At 38.1% G+C, this 18,463-nt stretch overlaps 1 protein-coding gene across 1 annotated transcript in view; it reads right to left on the reverse strand.

The window, feature by feature from the left end:
* CCDC91 (coiled-coil domain containing 91) overlaps positions 1-16,825 on the reverse strand; it is a 158,787-nt gene extending 141,962 nt beyond the window's left edge. Inside the window, exon 1 of the mRNA XM_074155405.1 lies at positions 16,797-16,825. The gene's annotated coding sequence lies outside the window, so the exon portion shown is untranslated. The remainder of the gene's footprint in view (positions 1-16,796) is intronic.
* Positions 16,826-18,463: the final 1,638 nt, after the last annotated feature.

Below are 18,463 nucleotides of genomic sequence, written 5' to 3' on the forward strand. Positions count from 1 at the left end.
TCATCGTGGTATTTTTAGCACATATTTTCAATTAAAAGGCTGAAGAGAGAAAAGGTCTGTATACTTTGGCTTCCAAATGTCTTGGTCACTGAGATCTAGCTATGGCCAGGAAAAAAGAAAAAAACAACCTCTAACAAGGTAAATATGGATTTAATTCCAGAGGGTTATCTATTGACATGAGTAATTATAGTAACACATATACTTCTTGACTGAAGATCTTTTTTTACATTTTTGCCCGTGATTCCTTGCCAGCTTGTCCCAACCTTAAGAATTTTCCACTTAGAAAATATCAACTTTTTCATTCTAGATATTTAAAGATGAGTTAAAATAAAACCTTATCAACTCCAGCAGAATGATCATATTACCATATTATTTAGTCTATTTCTTTGTCTCCAGAATCTATAGACACTTTCTCAAGACTTAATTTTAAGAACTGCAGTAACTCAAGAATTTATAGGAAGTCCTTCCAAGGTCTTCAGTCTTCACCACAACTGGTTTCTTGTCACCAGAACATGGAAAGACTATTTTTTGTTTCATCAAAAAAATGATGAATCACATAGTTAACTAATTTTTTAATTTCTCTAACATCTCCCTATAAACTTTCTCTGTCACAAATATCTTTTTCTTTCAAAAGCCACACACTTCTACAAAATGTAGATAAACTACTCTGAGAAGTCTGACAAAGCTGATACAATACAAGCATACTGTGCTTTCTGGAGGAAAAAACTCTCCTCTTAGCAAGCCTTCTCGCCATCCATCCCCCCAGAAACCCTCAAAAAGTAGCTTGAATTAAACTGTAATGAACATTTCTGTCATGCAAATAAAGACAATACAATATATCTATACTTAACCAACATCAAGTCCAGATCAACAATCTCTGTAACCCTTATTCAGAATAATGCTAATCAGAAGTTCTGGAAATTAGTTTTTACTCTACAAAAAAAGGTAAGAAAAATGTGACTTGTCATCTGCTAAGTAGGTCACAAATATCAGACATCAATGGCCCTGGAAATGCCTGAGCAAAAGTGACCACAGTAGCCTAAAAATTAACTCCCATATTTAAAGTATTCTTACTGTACTAGCGACCATAAAATTGGACACAGTCCTCCAAAAGACAAAGCCAGGGTGTTCTCGGAGCTGCAGAGGGTTTAGGACAAAAGGACAAATTAGGATCCATAGGACAATAGTTGGAATAGTGAAAATTCTGACCAGATATTAGAACAGGCTGCCCACAGACATCGTGGATTCTTCATCCTCAAAGACATTCAGAACTCAACTGGCTCTGAGGCACCTGTTCAAACCAGACCTGCTTCAAGCAGAGATTTGGACCAGAAAACCTCCAGATGTCCCTTCCATGCATGGTCTATGATCCAATGCTTTCAGTTTTATCCAGAATAGCACAGTTAAAAAAAAAAAAAAAAATAGTAATAATCCAGAAATAGAAGCGGAGGCTGTAAAAAAAGTGAATCTACCTTTGAGATTGTTCTTCAGATGACCTGTACTAATAACTACCAACCCAAGATCATTTTAGGACTGGGTTTGCTAATGACAAATGAACCAACTTCAAGAGAGAAGCATGAAAGAGTACTTCTAGAGGATCTTCACTGTTGTAGGATGGACAAAAGTAGCAAAAACCTGGCGAAATATTTTCATCATGAGTTCAAAGAAAAAGCGTCTTAAATCTCTGTACTGAGAGATGTTTCTTGAACAAGGCTGAGGTAAATGTAGCATTAAGAAAAAAAGTCTTCAAAAGAAAAAAAACTTGCATGGGGATGTTTCTTCTCCGGAAATAATAGAAAACTTAGGTAATTCATTAATTTGTTCAAAACCATCCCTACAAATCATTAAATTGCATGATTTCACTGTGAATATGCAATCACTAAGATATCTACAAATAGCATTTATTTTTTTTCCAAGAAAAGTTGAACATTTCACAATGAATGAATAGTTTTTCGAGACAGTTTTAGTAGTCTCGGTCTATTTCTTCCCTCTCGGCCTCGACAGATACAGTGTTTTGCTAATCAATGCTTCCCTTACAAAGGAGCTGGTTATCAGTTGCAGACAGTTTGCGTAACCGGGCACTCCAGCTATACGCTTCATTTCTGTACAGCGCTTATTCACGTAACGCAATCTTTTTTACTTGGCAGCACAGAAATTAACGGTACAAAAAACATCCACTATTGAAGGTTTGGGAACGCTGGGGCAAACAGCGGTCTGTAGAAGAATCTATAGTTCTTGTTTGATAAACTTAAGAAAGGGAGGGTTTAAAAGTAAAATAAAAGGGTCACAGGTATTTCAAATGCATTTCCACTTAAAACATTAGTAAGCTTCAAGAACTTAGACTAGCAATTGAAATACTTTTGCTTCTCTATTCTTTCCTGTTAATATCCAATATTCCAAAACGCAACTGATTCTTTTTACTTGCAAATCACACTAACATGTTTTACTAGAACGTAGAAAGAGGTGTCTGTATGATGAAGGGACAAGCTTTCCAAGAGTGAAAATCATCAAGTTCTGCCTCAAGGGATCTTTGTGACAGAATTCAACATCTGAAAATTGAAGGTTTGACACAATCTTAGTAACCGTTCGAGCATCATAGCAACAATTTAATATGACGACACGTCAAATGAAAACATAAGTCTTTGAATACATGCTCATACATATGTGCGGTAACTTGTACAAATAAATGGCAATAATGCTAATAAAAGAGAGGAGTGCTCAAGTCCCTACAATTTAAGAAAGAATATACCCTTACGTCGATCACATTCAAAATGTCTCTGCCTTCTGCAGTACTTTGCAGCCATGACGACAATGTGGTATTAAAGGAGTAAGGATCCCCGTCCCCATACTACACTAGCACGCATACACACAAAACCAGGTAATTCATTAAACATACACTGCCTCACAGCTAAAATGCAGAATAAATTGGATGCACAAAGTTTATGAAGTATAGGCAATATACGCAGACAAGCCTCTATTTATCACAGAGTGTGCCCAATTCAAAATGCTCCACATCTTCCCAGTCTAAGAGAAAGTAATTGTTCTTTCTCCCATGTAATTTATTTTAAATCACAATTTTGGATATCCTCCACGATCTTTGCAAAACTGGAAATAAATGCATGCCCTTGGAAATAAATTCATGCCTAACAGATATTCATCCTAAAGTATAAAACTACAATGCGTATAGAATACATATACAAGAACAAAATAATACCAAACTGTAGTGAACTTGTATATAATATACTTGAGAATTCATGGAATTATTTAAGTTAACAAGGACCTTATATATTCACAGAGCTTAATAGCTTTTGAAACCGGCACTGTTTAAAGAGAACTACTGAAATTTATCCAAAAATTACTATGTAAAATTGATCCCTTCTGGCAACACTGAGAAAACAGGCGGAACATTCAGGTTCCAAAGAGCAAACTACATGCAGAATGATATCTTTTAACTACATCAATTACCAGGCAATTACATAGTCTTTAGTCAGCAAAATTCCCAACGAAGACAAGTTTTGCTTGAATAAAGTCAGCAAGAAAAAGCTTGACTATTTGAACAATAACCATTAATACCCTATACTTACATTCAATAATAATAACAATGCATTTAACAATTAAAAGTTCCAGGTAATTGCTGTAATTTTCTTTAGAGAGTTTAAGAAAAAATTTATGTGAATGGGCAGATTCTGCTAACACAGATATATTATATATATGCTAATATTATATATATGCTAATATTTTCTACACTATCAGATTGTTAAAAAAAATATTACCAGAAAAATCACAACTATTTTCCTTCACTCATAACGAGTAGTAAGTACGTTAGGCTACTTCTATAATCAAACCGCTACTTTCCCAGAACAAATATGGCTGAGCGCACAACTTCTATGGAAAATTATTATCACAAACATTGCATTAAATAAGAACAAAGAAAAAAAACCTCTTTTTTTTTTTTTTAATCCAAAATGCCAAAATAATTTTAAGAAATTCAATCCTATGGCATTTAATGAGAGCAGCTCAGAACACAGCCTGGTTGTCTGTCAACAGGATACTGAATGGGAGGTGCAGAGTGCCAGAAGACTATAACTCAATTCAGCTCTGCAAACTCTTGGTCTTCTTTCATCCTTCCCTCACTTTTTTTATTTAGCGTGTGGTTCTATAATTCAAACTTAATGGAAGAACCAGGATTGGATTAATAAGCAAGAACTACACAGCAGCCCTGCTGTAACAAAGATATTGCCAGTGTCCTATCCTTCACCAGTTTCACTAACTCCAGATGTTCCATAGTCATTTATAGTTTAACCAGGTTAAATACAGATGTGTGCATTTTTCCATGGGATCCAATGCTGACATACGATTAAACACTGTGATTCTTTTTCAATAAAAACTCTTATTTATTATCTAGACTTCTAAACTAGACATTGTAATTACATCACACTGTATTTCACGTTATGAGATTTGAACAATTTCAGCATAACTGCTACCTGAAGACGACCATTTAAAAGAAAAACATGTTATGCTTTTGCAACAACTGTTAACTTCTTTCTTTTTTTTTTTAAGATTCAGGTATGTTAGAAAGATAATAATTTCTGAGTGTGTTTTATATACCATGCAGATCGACAGTAATAAAAAATGACAAATTTTTTTATAACTATTTTTGAGCACTCTCACTACTCAGTATTCTTTACTCAATTTTGATATCCGTCCCTTTTACTAAAATGTGTCTTTAATATAGTTCACCATCACAGTAACTGGATAAATTAACTTCCTAAATCCTTCTTAAACACAGTCTAGAATACATTAAGGCAATCCAACAGGTCAGTATCTTTACCTTTGTAAAAACATTTTGAAATCTGTTACTGATAAATTCATTTTTTAACAGTATTACCTTAGCCCCTTTCAAATGCATGACAAAGTTGTATTAACGATTTATATAACATATTTTCTGCTTACTATTATTAAGAAAAAAGAAACACATGACACAAAAAAGCCCACAAAAAACCAAGTCATAACTTTGCTCAACTGTGCGCGTACCACTGGGGCAACATGTGTGTATATCTCTCTATCTATATAAATATATTTATAAAAAGAGATAGTGCACGCTTATGTTCAGATAGTAAAACAAAAAGTATCTATGTATACCAAAATCTTCAGGGCACACAGTCAAATTAAATTTAATAGTTTCCAAAAGTAAATATAATTTGCCTGTATTTTGAAATTTTCCAGCACATTAATTCCTGTCTCTTCTCCTTTTAAAGAAAATATGCTTCTTGAACTAATATTGCTCTTTCAACCCCTACAAAAGACAAGTCAGGCCTCTTTATAAAACACTAAAGGCAGTCCATGCATGCATATTTATAAAGGATAACAACACCAAATCACAGGTACCTTCAATAGCGATAGATAGCTGTATCACACGTTTCAAGCGCTCATTAACTAGAAAAAAAGTATTCACAAAAATCCTAAACCAGAAACTATATTTTTACCTTCTAATAATAAGTTAATCTGATCTTGGAGTATCAATACCTCATTTACCATTCATCACACAGTAATTAATATTAAATTTCTGTACAAATCATTTTTACGTGGACTGTAACTTTTAAAGTTTTAAAGTGTTTTTAAATGCAGTTTCTAGACCCTTTCCACAGTGATTTTACAATGTTACTATACATTAATCAAATGTGCTTGAATATGCTAGTCAAGTGTGTAATAACTTGACCAGAAAAAGAAAAAAACAAAAAAAAAAAGTAGTAAATTAAAGTGATTAAAGTTTCCCATGTAACATGAGAAAAACGCACTGGCAGAACACATCCCGTGCCACAAGACTTGACTGAAAACCAGCATTTCAAAGTAAGTACAACATTTCTTCAATCTATAGTTGATCAGGCCAAGATAGCGATTTTCTCTCCGGCAGCTTATAAACTAAAAGCAAGTTGACTGCGGTGTGTATATCACGTGGAAACCTCTTCAGAAGCTCTGCATTATTTCCAAAGTTTCACCCCATGGAAAGTCCTTTTAAAAGCTTAACTGGCAAGTGTATGCTAAAATATTTTGTTTTCCATCTAAAACGACACTAAATTCCAATCCTCAGAGACAGGATTTCCGGTTTATTTCTCTCTGTACACACACACTAAACTCAAGAACCGTAACATAGGAAAGTGTTGTTAAAGTTTTGAAAAAAGAGTAAGCCTAGTGCAAATAAGTTGACTGTAGGTCTCTTTTCCTCAGAAATTAAAAATATATACATATAAAAATCACTGGCCTGTGTTCTGCGATAAATAAAAGATATTTAAGTGAAAAGGTAAGTATTTAATATAAAAGGATACTGAACCAAATTTAAATTAATGCAATTCCAATCCTTCCCTCAAGCCCCACCTCAAGATAAATGAAATCCATCATAGCAGTGTGTTCTGACAAAGTATTTAATGAAGAAAATTTCAACTGTAAAGAACTAAAAGACCAAGCTTTGGCAACAGTACCAGAATATCGGATAGCTTTTACCTACATTGACATTATTCAAAAACTTTGAAACATGGAATGAACTTGTAATGATTTAGTACATTATATAGTATATTTATTTATTTACAAGCTAACAGAACTTCAGAATCTAGAGCATGTACAGAAAGCACCATAAGCAACAAAATCTTCTCACGGTCTCAGAGGACAGGTTTCAAACAGATCAAACTCTATAATCAATATTTTCTTAATTATTTTTTATACGTACTTATTGGTGTCCCCCATTCTATGAAGACTTCATCTGTAATTAAAACAACAAAAGATGGTTCTTTCTCATTCATCCCCTTACAATGTGTTGTATTCTAAACTAATTTACAGCCAAATAATTCTTCTGATTAAAAGCAGGATCTTGCATTGGCAGCATGGTTCAACACCACCTACTTATTTATCAATCAATCAGTTCTGCTCAATTCAAGAAATTACACTGTAGCAAAAACTAAAGCAAATATAATCAAGAACAAGTTCAGTACATAAGTAGTCTTTTGCTGTGAAACATTTGAAAATAAACAAACCTCTAATGGAAAGCAGAAGAGGAGCGGCTTAAAAGTGAATTTAGCATTTGTCTTTACTTGTCAAGGGCATCTATAGATATTTACAGACACCGAGACTATTTCAAACATATATTGTTAGTATGGACGTCTAAATCAATATTCAAAGCATTTCAGTTTCGGTTTAGCAGTTTGTTACCTCGATCTGACTAAGTTTGCCATTACCACTGCAAACTGAGCTAAGGACTCACTGTCAAATCCACTAACTAAACTCCAGGTGCAAAATGCCTCAGAGGTTTTTCAGAAATATTAACAGAAGAGCACAGACGGTACTATATTCCTTTGTATAAAAAGCTACCTTTTTGCTGGTCTGGAAGAGAAAAGAATTGACTAGCAATGAATAAGTACTATTTACGTGTGCCCTATTTGAAGTTCAAATTAGTTTGGTCCCTCAACTATCTACAGCAACCTAGCATCACAAAACTTTTTCCAAACCTTTGGAAGTTTTGTATTTTGAATCCTCAGATCTTACCTGCAGCTCAATTAATCACTGTCACCTATTTACTATTATTACCTGCTCTCTCTCACACATTAATTCTTACAGATAACACTTACTTTACATCCAAATTCACTTACTTCTCTGATCTAGATGGTACTCTGAATATAAATTTCACCAAGTATTATACTAAAGGATGCCTTCTAGCAAACATAATCAGAACTGTTTCTCTCTTCAACAACTAAAAGCTTTTTGTATCACTCAGTAAAAGTGTCTTTTAAATACGAGCTACACTTCTTATAGCAAGGCATGGCTTTCATGTGCCTTTCAATGGACTGTGATGAGACACAAACACCTGCAGGCAGAAGATGGTAAAGCATGATACACACATACTTCACAGCTCAGACTTTGCAGATACCATCACAACCAGTAGCATATTAAATCAGCAACCTTTTAGTCCCTTCCTCTAATGCAGGGGAAATAATCCCTGCATATTCAGCATGAACACACAGAACTAAAAATGGAAAAGAAGTTTGCTTCTTGGACAAACTTCTTAAGGAGGAAAACATGAGAAAAAAAAAGTTGTAACTGCAGCAGTGGTGCTACCTGTTGACCGATGTCCTCTGTCCCCGCCTAATGACACAACAATCTGCTGCCTAGCTTAGCAGACACACATTAAGTAAAAACACCGACAGTCCCTCACACAAACCATCAGGAAATTGCTGTAGAGAAATATAATACATAAACAAATGCATTAAAAAAAATAAATATCTGAGTGGTTCATCTCTGTCACTCCTCATCCCCAGCACAGGTTAACTGCTACCTATTTCTACCATATGCAGTTTTGTTTTATTTTATTTTCCTAACAGGTCTATTATCACTCAACGCATTTAGATTCCTATGTTTCACCCATTAAAGCCAAAACCATATGCAGAAGATTTGGCTAGTTTTCTGACATCTCCTTTTCCCTTAACTTTACACCCGACCAGAAAACACAAATCTAAACAACGCATCAGTGGTACAAAGACTGTTTTATCTTTAATTATTTTAACTGAATACAATCCTCTGGGAAGGAGACAAAAAATTGCTTATAATACTCTGATTTTAAGGCTTGTAGAGAATCTCTTCATAATCTTGTATATTGAGTTCAAATTGTTTATGAAGTTGCTGCAAGGGGTTGTTTCTGCTTCTCAGATGAAGGTATTTTATTTGTTTGGGTTTTAAATGTTGTTACTTTCAGGCCCAGGTTAAGCAACCTGTTTGGCTCCGAGTTTAAATTGAGTAGGGGATTATATTCACTTTTGTCAATCGGCTTAAGAGAGCAGACACCATTAGCCCAAACAGCTGCTGCTTAGAGAGTAAAAGGCATAAAACACATTTCAAAGGGGCACCAACTGTCTTCATAGTTTTCTCTGGTCAGAGAAGACTATGCAATGTATTTCTTCCCTTACCTCTTAACTTAAAATGTTTGAGAACACAGGATCTTCATCTTACTGAAAAAAGAAAAAATCATTCAAAAAAACTCCCACCACCTTCCTTTGTCAGCAGTTTCAGTTGCTTTTATATTCCTAGTACTACACCAGGTGCACCTGGAGTTCTGCACCAAAGATATACACAAAAATACAGTAAAAATACAGTCTTAGTCCCAGCTGATATATCACATCTGCCCAAATAAATGTGTACCTAACTCTGATCTTGGCCATAAGAAAGTGCCTACTTCAAATAATGCACACACACACACTCCCCCCCACCAGCCAACAAAAAAACCCAACAAAACCAAAGAAAAAACAAAAAAACCCACACACACCACACCAAGCCAACACAAAGATAAAAAACACTGAACAGCCAGTCCTGAAATTTATCTTACAGCTACTAACCAAGCAGCAGTTTGATCCTAACACAAAGGAAAATCATAAGTGTGTATGAACTGGTAAACTCCCCAACTCATTACGCACAAAATAATTTGCCTGCTAACAAGATGGACTGAATTTGGACCACTGATTTTAAAGTGATAGTGATGGGGGTCCAAATCTATGTCCCCAAGGCTTTCTGATCTGCCCTACCCTCACTCCTTAAGAAGGTAGTTATAAACATTTTTAGTAAAAAACATACAAGCTGCAACACCTCTACAGAACTTCAGATGGACACGAAATAAAAATCAGTGGTTTATGCTAACAGGTCAGAGCGTGTGTAGTCTGTTTTGTCCTTTTTTTTTTTTTTTTTATTAAGTAACTGTATGTTCATTACCACTTACAGATTTTGCCTCAAAACAAAACAAAAAAAAGAAAATATTTTCATTGCTGACAGCTGCTTAAGTCATTACTGTCTTAGAAAACACGTATCTCTAAAGTCAGTCTGTAACTCCTCTAGAAGTGAGGCACAGAAAGTTATCCCTACCACACCAAAGATTTTTTTTTTTTTTTTTTTTTTTTTTTTTTAACAGGACTGTCATTGGCCACAAGCTCCTACTACATCACAGATCAAACTCTTTCCATTTTCTTACCGCTCCTCATCACAAACCTAATGTGGAAAAGGAATGAAAACTGACTTTCAAAGACCTTAGGTAAAAACACTGCCTTTCTGAAATCCAGGCATTCCAAGTAAGGGCTGCTGTCCCAAACAAGTCAAGAGGTATACCTACAAGAAGATAAAGACCTATCTCAACAACAGATACAACCCAATCTGGAAAACTAATTATAAAATGGTATTATAATCTGTTCTCACCTTTGAATAAAATACACACACAGAATTCCTATACAAAATTATTCATTCTATTCCATAAAAACAAACTTCCATTTGATAGAGAGATAATTATATTTTCTGCAGTCACATTTTTCTGTTTTTAAATATTAAGAACATTTTCATCAAACTGTATTATAAAAACTCAATAAGCATCAGAAACATCAAAAAAAAATCAGCAACAAAGACTCTTCGAAAGACTTGAGTCCCTTTACAGAACAGGACCTGCACAAGCCCAACAACGACATGATCCTGCTAATGCCTTCTCGTACCTCCGTGGACTGTAAAATGCAAATTGCAGTCCGTTTCCAGCACCTCTCTAACATTAAAACTCGTACAACCACTCATGAGTTTGTCAACTGGCAAAACATTTTTAATTTTTTTTAACATATTTAGTTAAAAAAAAAAAAAATTATTCTACAGTAACAAACTGAAAACTGAAATCCACCGGACTCTCAGGGAACAACTACTAACTCTGTGGGATCCATAAGCCATTCCTAAACTGGAGTCAGCTCATCCCAGAATGAATTTGTGGTGGGAATATTTAGATATATTTTGCTGCCTTTACATTTTCCCTAACACTTTGCCATACAGACTGAATCAAACTGGGATCAATTTATATAATCATATACTGCAGAATCACATTGCCCTAATGTTATCATTCCTTTTAGAGGCTGACCTAAAGCCAGAAGAAATCCCATTTATTCATCAAAATTTCCAAAGCTTTAAGCTTTCTTCAGCAGTACAGAAGGTAGGTCTTATGTAAATACATGGACAGAGAATTCAGGAGCCCAATTCTTCATATGTAGGAGTCACCTACATGTCACAATCTTCAAGAATATATTTTGTTCAATGAAGACACAGGGCAATCCCTACGAAATTTCCAGTACTGTAAAAATAGCCTTTTCAGATTGTAACAATAATTCTCTGCAGCCAAGTTCAGGAGGTATTTCAGACAGAGACACCTCTGGACATTCTAAAAAGCCCCAAATAGTACCAGGAAACATGGACCCCAACCTCAGCAAGGACTAATGACACGATTTTCCCAGAAAGCAGGTACCTATTCTGGGTACGTAATAATAGACGAAGACTCTCTGAACCCGCTCACCTTCTAACAAACTTCTCCTACCTTTATTCAGTGTGCCCAAAAGAACATGTACAACAGCAAATATGCCTACAGCAGTTCTTTTCTTGAAAAAGCTTAGAGCTAATATTTATCTCCCTTTCAGTTCACATTTATTCAGTATCCTCACCCAGGGCTGCATCTCTTCCCTAGAGAGTTCATAGAATAGAATAGAATAGTTGCAGTTGGAAGGGACCTACAACAATCATATGGTCCAACTGCCTGAGCACTTCAGAGCTCACCAAAAGTCTAAGCATGTTGTTAGGGGCATTGTCCAAATGTCTCTTAAACACTGACAGGCTTGGGGCATCGATCACTTTTTTCTAGGAAGCCTGTTCCAGTGTTTGACCACCCTCTTGGTAAAGAAATGCTTTCTGCTGTCCAGTCTAAACCTTCCCTGGTGCAGCTTTGAACCGTTCCCACGTGTCCTCACACTGGATCCCAGGGAGAAGAGCTCAGCACCTCACTCTCCCCTTCCCCTCCTCAGGAAGCTGTAGAGAGCAGTGAGGTCGCCCCTCAGCCTCCTCTTCTCCAAACTAGACCAGCCCAGAGTCCTTAGTGCTCCTCATAGGACACACCTTCAAACACATAATATTCAAATTGAAGTAAGTATGAAATTTTCTTTACATTTTCATACACATTTATCATCACTTGAAACAGATTACTGTAAATTGTGTATGTTTCCGCTTCTGTTCAGATCAAGACTAGTGTCTTGGTATGGTTATGTTGTCACCCAACAGCTCTTTAAGAGTGCTATACTTCAGAATCAGAGAACCATTCTTCAATACATGCGAAAACTGAAACACAACCAATAAATATACTCAAACATTGACATTCTCTGTGGTAATGCCACTGTGAACTACTTTTATACAAACAACACATCACGTTAAATCCCTTTTTAAGTCCTTTGCTGAAGTAAAAGCAACAGCTTTAGCAACAGATTCAGGGCTACCGCCTTGAAATTAGCAGTTTTCCAACTGGAAGAATTTGAGTTTGGATGTTCTGTATCTTAACATGTGTTTGCACACCCTACATCCTCTGTTTCCAAACAAAATAGTGTTTAATACTGTCAGCCCTTAGTGCCAGTTTCCAGCTGGCATGTTAATGTATTCCATGGACTGCAACTAATCTTTTCTCCAGTACAGATTATTTTGCCCTGTACAGTATCTGCTACAGCCTCTTAATCCAAAGGGAAGATGAATAGAAGCAAGAACCACAACTTGGAACCACTCCTGCTACCTGCATAATTATAACTACTTTTTCCTAAAATAAACAAGCAAAAAGCCCCTAACATTATTGTTGCACAGTCACCTAAAATTAGTTTACATATGCACACAAAACCCTACCATCTTTTCCAGAAGGACCGCAATGAAATAAGAGAAGCAATAGTCCTGGAGTCCCAAGGTGGAAGAATTGGACAAGACTCAACTTCTGTTTCACTGCACCAGAAAGCTTGCCTGGCGAGTTAATATTGGAGTATTAAGATGCCATATGTTATCAGATAAGGAGATTCACAAAAATAGCTAAACCATTCAAATTTGTTTCTTTGATTAAGAAAAGTGCTGAATAGGTGAAAACTTTACATTCTAAAACTATTACCAGAGTTACTAGTGGGAAACTTAAAAATCTGAATTTAATCTTGTCTTGTTTCCAGTAAGTGGAGGTTTTTCAAGCCAGTGTTGCATAAACTGCCTGAGATTTTAGATCTTTTTGCACTAAGTGAGCACTATAGTTTGGACGCACTTGATTTTCTTAAAACTAAAACTTAGAAAAATTGTGCAAATATAACAGATGACATATTTTATATCAACTGAAATTAGCAACTTAAACTAAAGCCATTTCCAGATTCTGCTCTGAAAGAGATACAAAAACTGAATTGTGATCACTTTAATGACAAATAGCAAAAACTGCTTTTCTTATATAGGGATTATACAACCAGGAGAAACATTTTTCTTTCTGAGGATCCAAAACACCTTTACAAGTATTTTCTCCGTTCCTCTAGCTCTGTTTCAAAGGCTTGAAAAGTAGTAGACAGAAAGGCTAAACAGTATCTGTAACAATGTGATCAACAGGAAATATTAGCTTCATGTATGCAAACAAAGGCAGACAGATGCCACATCCAGCTGCTGAAAAACTGCACAAGAGTTCTATAAAAATGCCATCCCTAAAAATCTCTTTAGGAATATCCATCACCACTTTAACAAACAAGTACATGTAAAGTAATACATTTATTTCACTTTCTTTTAATTCAAAAAGTCCTCTGAGATTGCTTAAAAAGACATTTAGGGGTACATAATTATGCTTTTCCAACCATACCCTATAAAGGAATTTACATTTTTAAGTCTTGGTTTCATCGAAAGAGTGGACAGAACTCCCAGAATTCATTTCAGTCACTCCAAAAATAAATCTGTCAACTGAACGTAGAAGGAAAAAAGCCGACTATGTCAGAAAAGCAAAATTCTTCACATTGGTCAACCCCAAACTCTTCAGGAAGAAAGAATATGAATCCTAATGTACGTTAAGAAAGTCAAGACACTATGTTATTCTACATTAAGAACATTACAAGTTACTTAATTCCTTTCTGTAAAAATAGCACCATATCTGGAGACTCAGGTCTGGAGAGCAGGTGTCATTGCTTAAGGGACACAAAGGGATATAGGAAGATTAAGGTTGCAATAGGCCTTATCAGAAAAGCCAAATCCAACTTTAAAATGTAAGGTATTTATTTTTACTAACATGAGCAAGGCTTATTTCCATATAAGTCTTTAGAAGCGTGAGATAACCAAAACAGAAAAACAAACCCCATTTTGACTTTCTGATGCATTCTTATAATTATAAACATCAAAGGACAAAGTAGCGAGATGTAACAGGTATTAAAATACAATGCCTGAAAGCCACCTTGCAACACTTTTTAGATAATCTACCACTTACAAAGCATTTAAGAGGTAGGTTTAGTCTGTATGACTTAAAATTTACATTGTCTGCAGCCTGAAACCTCTAGTGTGCTGGGGGAAAAGCTCCACACAAAAGAAAAAAACATAGCTGAAAAAAGTATCAAGATTGGTTTAACAAGAGGTTTTTTCCTTCATTACTATGATTAAATCAGTTTTGTATAAGCAGAAAGAACTTTCTTGTAAGGGCATTCAAGCGTCAAAAACTCCACAAATGGACAACAGCAGATTACAAAACACACAAGCATATCAGACCATTGCAGACTGAACCAATCACCTTGGGACCTGAATGGACTCAAGTGAGCATGGGCAAGAAGGTATTGTGAACTTTACATTTAAAGAGTCACAAAAAGCTTTTTTCCATCATACCAAAAACTTTTTTCCATTTGGTGTTGCAAGCTTTCCTGGAAGTTGGTTTTCAGTAAGCCAGGAGGAATCAAGCCAACTGCTCAGATACACACCATACTTAGATGTCTTAGCAGTTCTGTAAACATTTAGAGAATGCCAGTTATTGCCCTTAAGATTGTGATCCAATTGTTCCTCTGGACCAGAAACATGCATTGTAGCATAACTGTATTTTGGCACCTACAAATCTATGTAGCTATCATCATCCTGAACGTCAGCCTGACACCACATAAACAGCTAACATTGTCTACACAATGTATATTCTTCACCGACCTCTGGCAGTAGTTGTGTCACTTGGAGAGAAACACGAAGGAACTGGTCTAACAGTCCACAGTGTTCAAAGACACGCAGAAAAGAATCAAGGAGGATGTAATTAAACGCAAAAGTACATAAAATGCACTGAAAGTTCTAGTGAGGCACTGACCAGTATGTCTCAAAATCCTTGGGGAGGTTTATGAACATCACAGATATAAACGTGTCACTGGGTATACTCAGTTTTCAATCATATCTATCTCTAGGTAGAATCAAACTGGAAGGAAACCATAAACTTAATTATAGCAATGATCAGAATAAAGATTATCTGCCATTCATCGAGCATCCAGGCATCATCTGTTTGAACACTGCTGTGATTTTTTTCTTTCAAAACCCTACCAGCACGAAGTTTGCTACCGCACTCATTAACGGGCATTGCCTACCCCACAAACTATGTTTGAAAATGGTCAGCAATCCGCTTCCTGTATTAGTGACGAGAAACTGACAGCCCCGAAGAAAAAACAAAGTACTAGAACACTAGCACCAACAGTTACTTAGACATTCAAGCCATCAACACGGAGGCACTCAGAACAAAGTCATAAGCTTAAGAAACGTATGCAGAAGAGCAAAACCTGAAGACTAGGAGAAAATAAAACAGCCAGAAAGCGCCGAGAACAAAAACAATTAAGCAAGTCTACAGAAGCACTGTGGAAAAAACAAAAACTACCCAAAGCTTCACTAAAATGCTGCAGTAAGATGGCAGGACATGCATTCACAATGTGCCGTTGGTAGGCAAAAAGAGTTGCTAGGACAGAAAAGGAAAATATATATATGTAAGATAAACTACAGTCTCCTGAGAAGAACCAAGGCTTCAGAGAGCGTTCATCAAGGGAGTATCCCAAAGCAAAAGGTTAAGCTCAGGGGCTGAGGTATCAAGAGGATTTAGTCAACCCTATTCTACGTATGAGAAGCCTCAAAACCTAAAATGTTTAGAGACCAGATTTATAGAAAATAAATATGAAGATTCACATAGATTTTTCATAAATACTTCAACATCTAACTCCATTTATAGTAACAGATATTAGGCACAGATGCATCTCTGAAAACTCAGACTAGGTATTTTGCCACAATTTAAGATTCTGGACGAAGTTTGACAATTTGGCCATGCGCAGTTTGGCCTCAGAAGCGGAGGAGCAGAGAAGTCATAGCCAACGTTTCCAAGCCTCTGGGCTAGAGAACTACTCACAAGGTTCTCCTTCCTGTTGACAGGGGTATCAATTTTCTGGTGGAGGGAAAGAAGGCTCCTGTCGTTCCTCTAAACTACTTTTAAAACACCCTTTCGTGGAAACCCTCAAGTCGCATCAGTAAGAGCGCCCACCACAGCACACAGACAATCAATACCGGAGGGCCGTCCTGGCCCACTGGCACTGGACCCGTGGGCAGCACCGGAGGAGGAGGAGGAGGAGTCAGGCAGATGAAGGCAGGCCTGGCACAGTCACCTGCAGCAACCCGGCTCCACCACCGCCGGCACCAGGCCAGACTCCGCGCCCCGCAACCCCGCTGAGGGGAAGGGGGTGAACCAGCTGGGAACAGCGCCGGCCCCCCTCCCGGTGCTAGGCCCACTCGGCGCGGGTGGGCGGGCAGCCCCCACAGAGGAGGGAGGGCGAGCGGCGCCTTCCCCCCTTCACTTCAGCCCGCTCCGCAGCCGCTCCTCTCAGGGACCCCGGGGCCACTGCCGTTCCGAGCCCGCCGCCATCATCCCTCCCCCCTCCCCGCCACGGGTAAACCGCCCCCGCGCGAGAGCCCCGGCCAGCGCGCGGCCTCACCCGGATGTGGATGTCGGGCCGCTCCCTCCCCCACCCCCCCTCTCGTTCCCCTCCCCGGCACCCTGCCAGTCACGTGGGGCCGGCCCCGCACGCGCGCGTGGGGAGCCGACGGTCGCTGATTGGCTGCTGGCGGGGGCGGGCGCCGCCGCCGCCTGAGGCGGGAGGAGGCGCGCTCCCGGTGCCGGGCGGCGGTAACGGCGCCGGCGACGGTGGGTGCCTCGGGGAAGTGGCTGGTTATCCTGGGACGGCTCCCCGGTCTTATCCTTCCTTACCGGGCCAGTCACGGAAACCCGACGCCACTGGAATCACCGGCTGGCGCCGGCCTTGGAGCCGCTCCGGCCTCTGGATGGAGCCTTTGCTTCTTGGCCTTTGGTTCTGCAGGCCAGACGTGGTGGCTTGCCCTGCCTGTGTGGTGATCTGAGGTGCCTTGCCTCAGGCTTTGTCCTCAAACAGCAGCGGCGGCATGTTTAGTTAGCACCCGCTGCCCCTCTTCTGCATCATCACAGAAAACGAATCAAGAACTGACTGTGCAGTGAAGATCAAACCACCCCCTAGTCTGGACAGAAGGAGAAGATAAGCTTTTGGGCAGTCCTCTCTGCAGTTGCTGTAAGGTGCTGAGAAGACATGGCATAAAGCGGTGAAAACGAAGGTGGAGCAGCCAAGTCGTGAATGACATACCATAGTGTGATGAACTGGGGAAACTTAAGTGGTTATTTTCACTTCTGAACCTATTCTGTGGGCAAAAGAGTTTCAGTATCTAATAGGATAGATACTTATTAAATGAACAGTGCATTAGAAGACACAGAATGAAAAAGATTTAGCATTACGGCACAGGAAAGTACGCTGCAGTAATTTTCATATTCCATACTACATGAAGAAACAGAAAATATGATGCTTTAGGCTTTATGTCCCATTACACCTGACTACAAAGGTGGCAATGGAATGTGAAATTTTTTTGTAAATAACTTATGTACATTTATTAGTCTGTTTACAAGTTAGGCCATGCATTAGAGCAACAAAGATGTACAGGGCTACAAAGATGATCAAGGGAATGGAGCACCTCTCTTATGAGGAAAGGCTGGGAGGCCTGGGTCTGTTTAGCCTGGAGAAGACTGAGAGGGGATCTCATCAATGCTCATAAATATCTAAAGGGTGGGTGTCAAGAGGATGGGGCCAGACTCTTCTCAGTGGTGCCTGGTAACAGGACAAGGTGCAACGGGCAAAAACTGGAACACAGAAATTCCATCTGAACATGAGAAAAATCTTCTTTAGTTTTGAGGGTGAAAGAGCACTGGAACAGGCTGCCCAGAGAGGTGGTGGAGTCTTCTTCTCTGGAGATACTCAAAATGCACCTGGATGCCTTCCTGTCCAGCCTGCTCTAGGTGAACCTGCTTTGGCAGGGGGGTTGGACTAGATGATCTCCAAAGGTCCCTTCCAATGCCTAGCATTCTGTGATTCTGTGATTTAAATAAATAAATAAAAAGAAAAGGCTAAAAGGCTTGTGCCTGAATCATGAAAAGTTTAAAGTTTGATGGATATTTCTGAAACATTTGTGCCCAGGAGACAAAACCAGCAGCAATTCTAAGGGCTCTTGTTTTCTGCATTAGCTAGACTTCCACTGCAGTATTATCCCAGATAAAGACCATTATATAGGTCAGTCACAGGGT

This window comes from Numenius arquata, chromosome 1 (assembly GCF_964106895.1).
Source record: "Numenius arquata chromosome 1, bNumArq3.hap1.1, whole genome shotgun sequence".
Taxonomy (NCBI): Eukaryota; Metazoa; Chordata; class Aves; order Charadriiformes; family Scolopacidae; genus Numenius; species Numenius arquata.